Source organism: Juglans microcarpa x Juglans regia, chromosome 8D (assembly GCF_004785595.1).
Source record: "Juglans microcarpa x Juglans regia isolate MS1-56 chromosome 8D, Jm3101_v1.0, whole genome shotgun sequence".
In the NCBI taxonomy this organism is placed as follows: domain Eukaryota; kingdom Viridiplantae; phylum Streptophyta; class Magnoliopsida; order Fagales; family Juglandaceae; genus Juglans; species Juglans microcarpa x Juglans regia.
The window spans coordinates 4,667,581-4,682,703 of NC_054608.1; positions in this window are offsets into that span (position 1 = coordinate 4,667,581).

Consider the following 15,123-nt stretch of genomic DNA (forward strand, 5'->3'; position numbering starts at 1 on the left):
CATCAATTTATAAATTAACTTTTATGAATATTTTTATAAATTAAACATTCTCATCTCAAATATTCAAAAGAATAATGTTAGATACAATCGTGGAGTGCGTAAATACCGTGCCATCTTTTTGAAAAAAATAAAGTTCATTATTAAAAAATTATTTTTTTATGTATATCTCGTATTTACTTACTTTTAAAGAAATTGTGCAATGCTTATGTACTCCACGATTATAAATATTATTTCTGTCTTAATAACCATCAATATATATATAATAGAGAGATGATATTTACAGTCGTGAATGTACAAGCGTCGTACAGTCGTTTTGAAAAAAGTAAATAAATATGTGACCTACATAAAAAGAAATTAATTTTTTATGAGTGAATCTCACTCTTTTTCAAAACAACTGTACGATATTTACGCATTTCATAATTATATATAATATTACTCTATAATATATATATATATATATATATATGTGACTAACGGTGGCTACAATAACAATCAGAAAGTGGGTTGTCCGAAATGAATTAATTGTTCTTATTACCTACTTTGAATATCTAAAATATAATCAGAGCCAGAATCGTCATGCGTGTAGAATATTATCAGAAGCAGTCCAGTCATGCGCGTAGAGAAAAATGGTTAATTATGGTGTGAAAAGGAGGAAAAGGAAAAAAAGAGAGAAAACAAGAGAAGAAAAAAAGTTGCTTTTGACTTTTTTTGTTTTTTTGTTCTTTTTTAGTCTTAGTATCTTTATCCTCACACTTTTGCCGTCCCTCATCCAATTAACAGAATTGCTTAAGATAATTTGATTTGAAAGTATATTGATTTGATTTTTATAATTATTTTGATTTGATTTTTATAATTATTTTGATTTGATTTTTATAATATTTATATTATCTTATTTTAATGTATTTTTTCTCATAAATAGATATGCATATGGCCTTTTATTCAATAATAATTTAGAAAGTAAAGATATAGTTTTCAAAACCTATTTCCCTCTCTCTCTACTTCATCTTCTTTTATATTATATTTTATTTTTTATCATGGTATCAGAACCCTTGACTAATGCTACGCTTGTTCTTGTGAAATATTTATTCTTCCGTTAGGTTTACCTCTCACAAACGTTTTGTAATATCCAAACCCGTGGAGGAGCCAAACGGCGTTGCTTAGGCAGGTCAAATTTAGTTTTTCACTAGTTCTCTTTTCTTTCACCTGACGGTTCTTCTCCCTTCCTCTTAAATTTTCAATTTGTTCCCCTTTTTTGAAAGTTCCTCTCCCTGAATACCATGATCACGTCGGTTTCTCACGTCATTTTGTATTTTGGTTACTTTCTCACAGTTTCTCCCCACTTTGCACTCACATGTAGGGGTGTACCAGTCTGGTTTGAGTCAGTTTTGGACAAGATTTGGAGCCGAACTAGTATTTACCTATTTTGCATTTTCAAGAATCAATTCCGCATCAGTTATTTTTTTAAATCGGTACTTCCGGTTTACCGGTCCGATTTGGTCCGGTTTTCCAATTTTACTATATTATATTATATATTATATAATAACTCCGTGAGATAACGACAATTGCATACTTTGATTCGCCAATTGCTTTCAAGAGATCGGGAGATATATATCTTCCTCACTCTAGCTTTTCGTCATCTCTGAAGGTGAAAATATTTTTATCTTTCAAAGTAGTATAAAGATGAGCCATAAAATTCTTGCAGGTGTCCTTGCCATAGAAACTGAGGAAAACATCGTATCTCCATCGAGGCAAAGAACAAGAAATTGAAGATGAAGCTGGACGGACTGTTTGATCAGTTTTCATGGAGGGATGAAGTTTGAAACTTACACATGCAGTGATGTTTGCGAGAGCTTGGAGATCAATCAGAACAACAACATGATTATAAGATGATCACCTTTATTCTCCAAGTGTTGGTCTTTCTAGTCAAGATAAAAGTAATTAGTTTAAATAATTACAAAAATTAAATTAAACTAAAAGTATAGTGAATATATTTTGCTTTTGCCTATAAAAGTCGCCATTGTGCTGCAAAAAGAGTGGAGGAGCTGCATCCAATTGAAAGATTAAAGATGAATTATAAAAATGTTCTGTTTTTAATATTTATAAAAAAAAAAAAAAATGTTCTGTTTTTAATTAATAGACCAGAGGAGAATGTTTAGATGGAATTGCTCATGATTCCTCTTGAATTTGCTTAAAAAACAGAATAAATAGACAATGTCACATCAGCATAGTAAAAAATAAAAAACAGAGATTAAAGTATGAATTGAAAATTATATTGGAATTAATTAAGATATATATTTTAAGTAAAATTTGGTCAATATTAGCATGCATACCATTCGGTTTGGGGTACAGGATTTATTGTACATCCTTAAAGAGAAATATGTATATTTCATCGTATAAAAAAGTACTACGTTGATGATCATAAAAATGATTTCACAAATTAATATGGTTATATAGTGTGATATCTTAAATCTTTTTTTTTTAAATAAAAATAGTTTTACTATCTAATCTGCCACAACAAACCACATCAATTTATAAATTAACTTCTATGAATATCTTTATAAATTAATCATTTCTCATCTCAAGTATTCAAAAGAATAATACTAGATACAGTCGTGGAATGCGTAAATATTGCGCAATCATTTTTAAAAAAATAAAATTTATTATTAAAAAATTAATTTTTTATATATATCTCGTATTTACTCACTCCTTTTAAAGAAATTGTATAATTCTTATGTACTCTACAATTACAAATATTATTTCTGTCTTAATAACCAATAATATATATTATATATAATATATGTAACTCACGGTGGCTACAATAACAATCAGAAAGTGGGTTGTCCGAAATGAATTAATTGTTCTTATTACCGACTCTGAATATCTAAAATATTATGAGAGCCTGTCTAGTCATGCGTGTAGAGAAAAATGGTTAATTATGGTGTGAAAAGGAGGAAAAAAAAGAGAGAAAACAAGAGAGAAAAAAAGTTGCTTGACTTTTATTGTTTTTTGTTTTTTTTGTTTTTTAGCCTTTGTATCTTTATTCTCATTCTCTTGCCGTCCCTCATTCAATTAACAGAATTGCTTAAGATAATTTGATTTGAAAGTATATTGATTTGATTTTTATAATTATTTTGATTTAATTTTTATAATATTTATATTATCTCATTTTAATGTATTTTTTCTCATAAATAGAGATGCATATAGCCTTTTATTCAATAATAATTTAGAAAATAAAGATGTAGCTTTCAAAGCCTATTTCCCTCTCTCTCTACTTCATCTTCTTTTATATTATGTTTTATTTTTTATCATGGTATTAGAGCCATTGACTAATGTTACGCTTGATCCTGTGAAATATTTATTCTTCCGCTAAGTTTACCTCTCACAAACATTTGTAATACCCAGACCCGTAGAGTAGCCAAACGGCATTATTTAGTCAGGTCAGATTTAGACTTTCATTAGTTCTCTTTTTGTTCACCAGACGGTTCTTCTCCCTTCCTCTTAGACTTTCTGTTTGTTCCCCTTTTCCTAAAATTCCTCTCCCCGAATACCATGATCACGTCGGTTTCTCCCGTCATTTTGTATTTTGGTTTCTTTCTCACAATTTTTCCCCACTTTTTCCCCCTCTTTGCACTCACATGTAGGGGTGTACCAGTCCAGTTTAGGCCGGTTTTGGACAAGATTTGGGATGGAACCGGTATGCACCGGTTTTGCATTTTCAAAAACTGATTCCGCATTAGTTATTTTCCTAAATCGGTACTTCCGATTTTACTGGTTCTGGCCCGATTTTTCAGTTTTAATATACTATATTATATATTATATAATAATTCCATGAGAGAACGACAATTGCATACTTTGATTGTTCAATTACTTTCAAGAGATCAGGAGATATATATCTTCCTCACTCTAGCTTTTCGTCGTCTCTGAAGGTGAAAATACTTTTATCTTTCAAAGCAGTATATAGATGAGCCGTAAAATTCTTGTGGGTGTCCTTGTCATAGAAACTGAGGAAAACATCGTATCTCCATCGAGGCAAAGAACAAGAGATTAAAGATGAAGCTGGCCGGGCTGTTTGATCAGTTTTCATGGAAGAGGGATGAAGTTTGAAACTTACACATGCAGCGATGTTTGCGAGAGCTTGGAGATCAATCAGAATTACAACATGATTATAAGATGATCACCTTTATTCTCCAAGTGTTGGTCTTTCTAGTGAAGATAAAAGTTAGTTTAAATAATTAAAAAAAATTAAATTAAACTAAAAGTTTAGTGAATATATTTTGGTTTTGCCTATAAAAAAAAACGCCAATTGTGCTGCAAAAAGAGTGGAGCCGCTGCTAATTTGGACCAATTCGCAACCTTTTCATTTTTGTTTAAGAGAATTAAAGAGAGGACATGCTGCATCCAATTGATAGATTAAAGATGAATTTTAAAAATGTTCTGTTTTTAATTAATAGACGAGAGGAAAATGTTTAGATGGAATTGCTCATGATACCTCTTGAATTTGCTTAAAAAACTGAATATATAGACAATGTCACATCAGTATAATAAAAAATATTTTATCAGAGATTAAAGTATGAATTGAAAATTATATTAGAATTAATTAAGATATATGTTATAAGTAAAATTTGGTCGATATTAACATGCAAATCATGCCAAGATTCTTTAAATCAATTGACAATATCTTAATTTCTTTCTAAAAAAATCAAGAATCAAATTCCCTCCATGTATTTAAAAAACAAAATGCATACCATTAGGCTTGGCCTAAAGGGTTTATTGTACATCCAAAAATATGTATATCTCATCACAGAAGTACTAGTTTTTTTTTTTTTTTTGGGATCAACAAAATATCCATTAAAATCCCCAAGCATCAAACCAACTAATAAAATAAAACAAACCTATACCAAGACCAACAAAAAACCATCTAAACATGCCTAATATAAGCCGTACACATCTTATTCAATCTATACAACCCTTTGATAACTCTAGGAAGCTGAGAACTATTTGTAAACAAATTATTCCTCCCTATGGCACCCTATCGAGCCAACGCATCTGCCACCTTATTACCTTCCCTATACAAATGCTTTATAGAATAATCTACTCCATCTAATAAGCATATGGTGGCTGAGTTAGGGTTAGGGGTGTGCAAAATTCTGAGAATTCCGACTCCGTCCGACCTCCGCTCCAACGTCGACTCTGACGGAGTCGGAGTTGTTGGAATTCGGAGTCGGAATTCGGAGTAGCTCCGAATAGTTATTCGGAGTCGAAGCTCCTTGTAGCTCCGACTCCGACTCTGAATTTTTTTTTAAACCCAGTTGTAAAACGACGTCATTTTACAGTTGGGTTTAAAAAAAAAATTATTGAACGACACCATTCCACTTAATATGGAAAGGCGTCGTTTCATATGTCTTCCTTCTTCATACGTTCCCCCCTTCTTCTTTCTTCTTCAGTTCTTCTTCTTCCTTCTTCAGTTCTTCTTCCTTCTCCCTTCTCTCTCGCGTCTCCCGTCCCAGTGACTGAACCAGTGAACTGTGAAGCCGTCCTCACGTCTTGTGTCTTTCTTGCCAGCGTGCCGCCATTCGTCGTTGCTCCTCCGTGCTGCCGTTCCTCGTTACTCCTCTGTTTAGCTTCCACCTACGGTGAGCCCTAAATTTAATTCAAGCACGTCTCTTATGAATTGGAGCCAGCAGTTGTGATTCTTGTGAGTTGGTTGTATTGAATATTCAATATAGTCCCAACACGGCGCTCAAAATCCTGAATTTTACATTGTATTGCAGACTTGCGCTCGAGCGAGGTGTCGAGCGCAAGTCGAGCGCACGTTGTATTGAATATTGGCTCGAGCGATATGTCGAGCGGAAGTCGAGCGAACCTCTCTGGAAGAGTTCTGCTCGAGCACCACGTCGAACGCAAGTCGAGCGAACCTCTCTGGATGGATTCTGCTCGAGCGCCACTTCGAGCGCACGTCGAGCGAACCTCTATGGATGGATTCTGCTCCAGCGCCACTTCGAGAGCACGTCGAGCGAACCTCTCTGGATGGATTCTGCTCCAGCGCTACGTCGAACGCACATCGAGCGAACATTTCTGGATGGGTTCTGCTCGAGCGCCACGTCGAGCGAACCTCTCTGGATGGGTTCTGCTCGAGCGCCACTTCGAGCGCAAGTCGAGCGAACCTCTCTGGATGGGTTCCGCTAAGTTGAGCGCACGTCAACCGAGCCTCGATGTAATTATGATACAATAATACATGTCCTATTGTATAATACAATAGCCTAGTTTATTTTTAAACTAATTTTTTGCTTCTAATTTAATTTTTTCAGCTTCATTGATTGTGATATGGATCCTAGACATAGTGGAGATGATCGTCCATAAGGGAATGTGGCGGATGCCAATGCTACAACTCCTACACCTGTGGGTACTTCCACCCCTAAAGCCACATCTAGGACAGCTACATCTAGAGTAGCTACATCTAGAGCAGCTACATCTTGTGCGAGTAGTCGACTCATACTCCCAGTTGATATAGAGGATGAGGATATGTTCAACGAAGAGGAGGAGATGCCCATTGAGCAAGATCAACCACCACGACCTTCTAAAAAGAGGTCGTGGACATGGGAGCATTTCACCAAAATTCCTGGTGAAATTGCGAACCCAATAGCAAGATGCCATTACTGTGGATCACTTTATGGATGTCATTCGAAAAAGCAAGGTACCAGTGTGTTAATAGCACATCTAAATGGTTGTCAACGATATAAGATAGCGAAGGGATTGCAAGCCACTGATCAGACCAACATCAGTTATCAAACTTCTACAGCCACTGATGGTACACAGACTAAGAAATTGGTCATCCCTCAATACAGTGAGAAGATGTTGAGGGACATGCTTGCAGAGATGATAATTACTGATGAGATGCCATTTACCACAGTCGAGAAAAGAGGCTTTCGAAAGTTTCTAAATTTTGTTGAGCCACGATTTCCCATTCCATCACGGTATACAGTGATGCGAGATTGTACGAAGAGGCAAGCGAAGGACAAGGAGGAGATGAGGAAGATGTTTATTACCACTGGCCAGAGAGTGTCTTTTACGACTGACACATGGACTTCCATACAGAACGTCTGCTACATGTGTATCACAGCACACTACATTGACAGTGAGTGGATTTTGCATAAAAAAATTATTGGTTTTAAAGAAATTGTGGATCATAAAGGTGCATTCATTGGGGCGAAGATGGATGATTGTTTAAAGGACTGAGGAATTTGAAAAGTGCTGTGTATTGCAGTTGACAATGCCAGTGCGAATGAAACAGCAATTGATTGGTTTAAGCAGAACACGACGGTGAGAGATGATGTCATTCGGGCCCACAAGTTTATTCGCGTTCGATGCTATGCTCATATCATTAATCTCATAGTTGTTGAGGGATTAAAAGAGGTTCATGATTCCATAACCCGAGTCCGCAACATTGTACGATATGTGAGGGGTTCCCCTCAAAGGCTTGCCAAGTTTAAGGCAATAGCAGAATATCTGAAGATTGAATGTTGTAGTATACTGTGCTTGGATGTTCTGACTCGATGGAATTCTACATACATGATGTTGGATGTGGCACAGAAGTACCAAAAAGCATTCGAGCGCCGGACGCACATGATTGGACCAGTGTGAGTTATTTTGTTGAATTTTTAAGAAATTTTTATAAGATAACCATGTGGCTATCTGGATCCAAATATACGACTGCGAACTCATTTTTCAGCGAGCTCTCGGAGCTTCACTTCCAGTTGGAAAATAGTTGTACTAACTCTGCTGGATTGTTATTTGCTATGGCTACGAGGATGAAGATCAAATATGATAAATATTGGGAGAATATTGAGAAGATAAATAGATTGCTATTTGTAGCTGTGATCTTTGACCCCCGAGTTAAGTTGGTCGTTTTAGAATTTTGGGTAAATTCCGTCCTCGGGGCAGTGAAGGCTGCAGAGTTTATTAGATTGCTAGAAAGTGATGTTGATGACTTATATCATCACTACAGTACTAGTGCTCAGCCTTCATCCGCAGTTGGTAGCTCCTCACATTCGAGGCCGACAGGATTGACAGTTTCCTCAGGTGATACTGACCCATCTGTAGGGGTTAGAGGCAATCGTATTATACGGCAATATCATCAACTCATGTCAACAAGGAATATTATGCATTGTATATCTGAGGTTGAACGATATTTTATGGAAGCTGTCGAGGCACCTAGTGATGTATTTCAGTTATTAACTTGGTAGAAAGTTAATTCCACCAAGTATCCAGTCCTTTCCCGTGTGGCCCGAGATGTACTAGTCATTCCTGTCACTACGGTTGCCTCAGAGTCGGCATTTAGCACTGGAGGTCGCGTGTTGGATGCTTATCGGAGTTCATTGTCACCGTCAACCGTTGAGACCTTTGTTTGCACACAGAATTGGATAAGTGAAACGCCTATTGAACTAGATACCGTTGGCGTTGATGCCGAGAGCTATAGACTTGAATCGGGTAAGTTTATATACTTTTAAATGATGATTTAATTATTTTTAATGTTTCTAACTTCTACTTTTTATGATTTTATAGATCTAATTGTGAACCCTAACATAATTAAAGATGATTGAGAGTCTGGAACGGACGCTACTTGAGAGTTGGGATGGAGTTGAGAGAACCTCCTTTCTTGGTAAGAATCAAATTATTCTTTTACCGTATTCAATTTTTTATTATCAATTTTTTTTTATCTATTGATTGCTACTTTCTATCTTCATTTCAGGCATGACCAATGGAACAAAAAGTATTTGAGTGAAATCCGTGTTTAATTTTTATGTAGTTATATTTCAAGATTGAGTCATATTGTTATTACGTTATAAATGAGACTGTTATAACTTATGACTACATCATACATGTTATTTACTTTTTAAATTATTTATATAGTTATATTTATGTAGTTATATCCCGAGTAAAGACGTGAGATAAGTACTCTTTATTCTATAATTTCTATTAGTACTTATCCATCCTCTCTCAAACGTTTAGAATTTATTATCTAACTGAAATTAATCGAATTATAGAAATTCGTACCATCATTCTTTTTTATAAAATTTTAAATTTGTGTAATTTTCAACTCATGAGTTATGAGCACTTTTAATGCTAAATTTCAGGCGGACATAAAACAAATTAAAGATATAATCAAAATTCAGTAACAAAATCAGAACGAATATTTAAATTATTGAAAACTCTTGAATAAACCAAATATTTGTAGATCGTTCACTTTTAAAAAATATATATATGTTGCTCACTATCTGAAACGAAATTGAACAATAAAATTTAAATAATAATAAAAAAAAGAACAAAATTTCCGAAATTGAGTTCGGAAATTTTGTTCGGAGTCGGAGCTCCAACCTCCGTTCGGAACTCCCTCCGAACTTCAGTCGGAGTTCCGATCGGAGGTCGAAGCTCCGACCTCCGTTCGGAGTTCGGAGCTCCGACCTCCGATCGGAATCGGACTCCGACTACGTTCAGAGTCGGAGTCGGAGGGGAAATTCGGCTCCGACTTTTATCGGAGTCAGAGGTTGGAAATGACAACTCCGATTCCGTCGGAGTCGGAGCCCACCCCTAGTTAGGGTTGTGTAAATTGGTGATACTTTTAATCTTTCTTCTTTTTTAAATAGTTTTAGGATTTAGTTTACTAAATCAGTTTATAAATTGACTTTTATGAAACCTTTATAAACCAAATATTTCTTAATCGAGTCTAAGACCTAATTATATATATATATATATATATATATATAACTCACGGTGGGTACAATAACAATCCAGAAAGTGGGTTGTCCGAAATGAATTAATTGTTCTTATTACCGACTCTGAATATCTAAAATATTATGAGAGCCTGTCTAGTTAGAGAAAAATGATTAATTGCGATCGTGTGAAAAGGAAGAAGAAGAGCCGAAAAAAAAAAAAAATTGCTTTTGCTTTATTTTTTTCGCACCTTTATTATCTTTATCTTTATCCTTATCCTCCTACTTTCGCCGTCCTTCATCGTTAGTCAATTAACAGATTAACACTGCTGCACCGACAACCATTTATAAATTAAGCCTGTATTATTCAGAACAACATAGATATTACCCGAAAATTAAGAACATGAGAGCTGATGATTCCAAGCTGGTCATGGGGATGATCACTACCGTTGTACAAAAAATATTCAAATAAGCAATTAGTAGTGAAAGCAACCATCCCAAAAGTTTTGCGATTTTCATGAAAATCTTATATAGGAAAATGCTAGATTATCTCCTGGTTTTGTATTATGGGTTTGACTACTCGTGTATTTTAATTTTTTTTAATTATTAAGAAAATGACTATTAGTGAATTTATATATATTTTTTTTAAAAAAAATAATTTAAAAATATTTAAAAAATATTTGAAAAAACAACTGTAATTACACTAGGGACACACTCAATTGTATATGCTAGATGGCAGAGTAGCGGGGTCCTCTTATATATATCCATCAAAAGTAAGCTTGTCACAAACATTCGAATTTAGGTTAAAGAATCTTGTTTAGTGCCTGTTTGGGAATAAATTTGAAAGTTTAAAAGTTACTTAACTTTAATAGTCTAAAAGCTCTTTAAAAAAAAAAAAGTTTATTTGATAAATTTAGAAAAAGGGCATGTAGCATTTAAAAAAAAAGAAGCTGAAAATCTCCTTTAAAAAAAAATGCAAATTGTATAATGTTATATTTTTAAAAATCTACCATAACTAATTTTAAAAGCACTTTAGGTACATGTTTAAAAATCAGTTAATGTAACACCCGGGCCTAACCCATGCCCAAGTGGCAAAAATCTAGCTCGTTCGAGTAAATGGCACCGTTTTGGTAAGAGTCATTCCTCTCTTAGTTTCCCTCTCCTCCCCATCACTCTCCCTCCAAATTCCATCTCTGTTACTTTCTCTACCCATTTTTCCCACTCTCACAGATTTTCTCAACCTCTACAACTGCTCTCTCTCTTTATATGTGATTTCTGCAACCAGACTCACACAGTCCCACTTAGATTCTTTGGTTTCCCTCTCTCTCGCCACTTTCTTATATACTTTCTCTTTTGGTGATTTTCATTTCGTCGCTGCCGCCATCCACCACGTCACTCACACCATTTCCAGCCCTTAATCGCTACTCCTTCGTTACCATCCTACATGCCGTGAGCTTCATCCTCCATGATAGAACCCACAATAGCTCCTCCACGTCAATCCCGAAACCGCAAGCCACTACACACACACATACATATAGAGAGAGACCTATGCATTATGCTTAGCCTCTATTAACTCATCCCAGCAACAACCACCATCATCAAAGCCCAAAGCCCCATCTTGTGACACCACCCCATCCCAGGAAAAATCGATGCACCATGAGGCAACCAAGCACTCCAGGGCATCGCAAGGAAAGTGCACCACAAAGCCCCACGTCTAACCTCCGAAGCCAGCCTTGAACCACCATGAAAATTGCCTAGTCGTCGTGTCCCAACTACCCAACAAGCCTCTACATCTCCAATTTCAAGCACCTAAAACAAAGCATGATTTCTCTTCCTCACCATTAGGGGTGTTAAAAAAAATCGGTGAACGGGTAAACCGGACAAGACCAAACCGAACCAATGGGTTTGGTCCTGTATCGAGTTTGGTTCGGTTCGGTTCGGTACCGATTTTATTTTTCTTAAAACCGGTCAAAATCTGTCCAGTTCCGATTTTTCTTTTTCTAAAACCAGATCGGACCGAACCGGTTCATATATATGTATATAATATTTTTTTATATTGTATATAATTCTTATATATAATATATAGTTATATATAAAATAGTTTTGTATTATATGATAAATTACTAATTAATATAATATTAAATTTTAAAATCTTATATCACTATAGTATTATATATTATAATATACTATTATATATATTATATAATATATAATATAGCATATTAAAACTGGACCGGAACCAATAAAACGGTGCATACCGGTTTAAGGGGGTAAACGGTGCGGAATCGATTCTTGAAAATGTAAAACGGTGCATACCGGTTTGGTCCCAAATTTTGTTCAAAATCAAACCAGTTACACTCCTACTCACCATACACGACAATTCCACCCAAGCCACCCAACCACTGCCTTGCACCACCACACACCCATTCCAGCTGCATGCTCCTTCACATAAATTCCACCATAAACCACCATGGGAACAACTAATAGAAAACCACGAAAATAGCCTCTATTTTTACACCACTGAAACAGAGAACACTCTTTCGCTGCCACCTAGTTAGTTCAGGCTCGAGACCCACAACGGATCAAACATAAAACACCAAGAAGAGCAACAGAAACTGCCATACATGCCACCTCTACTCACCTAGTGCCTATTCGATAAGCTCACACCGATCCTCCCTAACGGTCTCCTCTCTGTTCTCTCTCTCTCTCTCTCTCCCTCTCTCATTTTCAGGCTCTGCCGCCCGGGACAGCCACCATCGCTTACCCACGCCGGAGGTTCATTGCCAAACCCATCACTCACATTGCATGCATACTCTGCCCGCATGTAAGTCTCTCTCCTCCATTTCACTTGTTGAAACATTAAGCCCCTTAGAAAGTAAATTACATGTATGCCCCTCCTAGTAAGTGATGCAGTGTTTATTAATTATAATGATGTTATTGTAATAAAAATAAGAGAAATTAGATGTTGGAATTTTGAGGTATTTTAGAGTTTAATCACATGATCTTTTGGAGAAATTTTGTGACAATTAAATTATTTTGGAAAGTGACGATATTTTAGGGTTTCGATGATTTTTAGACAATACGTGCCACCTCTAGTCAACCCGTGCCAATTCACTAAACCAACGTTGATCCTCCCCCATGGTCTCCTATTTGTTCTCTCTCTCTCTCTCTCTCTCTCTCTCTCTCACACACACACACATTTTCAGGCTCTGATGTCTAAGACAGCCACTGTTGCTTACCCACACCGGAGGTTCATGGCCAAACCCATAACTCACGTCACATGCATACTCTACACGCACGTAAGTCTCTCTCCTCCACTTCACTTGTTTAAACATTAAGCCCTTAGAAAATAAATTACATGCATGCCCCTCCTAGTAAGTGATCTAGTGTTTATTAATTATAATGATATTATTGTAATAAAACGAAGAGAAATTAGATGTTAGAAGTTGAAGGTATTTTAGAGTTTAATCACATGATCTTTCGAAGAAATTTCGTGACAATCAAAGTATTTTGGAAAGTGACAATATTTTAAGATTTCGATGATTTTTAGACAATAGGAAAATATAGATTCTGTATAACTCGAGTGTTAATTAAAAAATACGCATTCAATTGAAAATTTACGAAAGTTATGCATGACTATTTTATAGGTGATGATCGATTTTCTGGTGGTACTGTTGTGAGAAAATTCAGAGATATTAAAGAATCTAAGGTAAGCGGGATTGCTATACTAGACTTTGCATAAAAGAAATGAACTGGTGTTGATTTTGAAAAATATGCATATTTTATTATGAAAAGAAATGTGTATCAAGCTCAGTTATTTATTTTGCATTATTCATTAAATCTATATGAAAGAGAAAAGTATTGTTCTCATTACTGGTGTAGACATGAGCGAATTTTTGACATTCTGTTTCTGAACTATGCAAAAAGAGCGAATATGAGATTTATGAAAATTTGTGCATGTGAATCAAAGATGTTCTAGATCTATTTTTGAATATGTGAAATGATTTGAATTTGTTCAGTACTCTGTTTTGATATGATGTAGCATCTGAAAAATTTTGGCATGACTTTCTGATTCTGTATCTGTATCTGATTCTGTTATGTTTCTAATATGTTCTGTTAAGCCCTGCCATAGGTATAATAGTGGTATACAGCCATGCCACGGGTATAATGGTGGTTTATAATCCTACCATAAGGTCAAACATGATATACGGACCGAAAAAACCGACCAGACCAGCCAATTCAGTCCGGACCGAAACGAATCGGGAATGGTCCCGATCGGTCTCGGTCCGAATTTCATAGGACAAAATTCATTCGGATCGGTCCACGGTCAAGGGGTTTTTCACCCTGGACTGGACCTGACCGAATGAAAATTAAAAAATATATATTTTATAATTTATATATATATTAATTATATAATTTTCATTTAACCTATTTCTATCACTAACTCACGATTAAGTAATTATTAACTAATACTAATATTTATAATTTTGTACTAATACTAATATTTATACTAATACAAGTATTATATTAATAGTCTAAACTCTAGACTCTAATATGGTATCAAAAGAATACTAATAGTCTAATATAGACTATAGTTATACTTATACTAATATAGTTATAACTTATACTAAATCACTATAATTAATATTACTAATATATAGCTATACTATATTACTAATAGTTTAATACTAATACTATTATACAGTTATACTAATCATGATTCATAATAACTAATCACTATAAGTCTATAGTATTAATGTATTATTATATAATATTTAGTATTAGTATCACTATATCATTATAATATATATATACACACACACACTATAAGTCTATATGTAGCAGTAACAGTAACACTAAAATAGTATAATATATAGTATTAGTATATATTAATATATTATGAGAGTTATAACATAATACAGTATATAATATTTGTAATAATTTAGTATCAATGTATTATTATATAATATATATTCCACGGTTAGTATATATTAATATATTATAATAATTATAGCATAATATATGTATAATAGACTAATAGTATAGTTAACTTAATATGTTACTATAAGTCTATAATTATATATAATATTAATATCACTATTAGTATAGTATATAGTATTACTATTGGTATAGTCTATAGTTATTTAGTATAATCTAAGTATTATATTATACTAACTATAAAACTATTATAAGTTATAATAACTATACTCGTATAAGAGTTATAGTATTAATAGCATATTATAAAAGTTATAGTATTATAGCATAATATATGTATAATAGTATAGTATTAATATCACTATAAGTTAAAAGTTATAACTATATATACCTAATAGGCTTATAGGCTAATACAATGATTTATTAATCATATAATGATATACCTAATACAATGATTTATTAATCATATTACAAATTT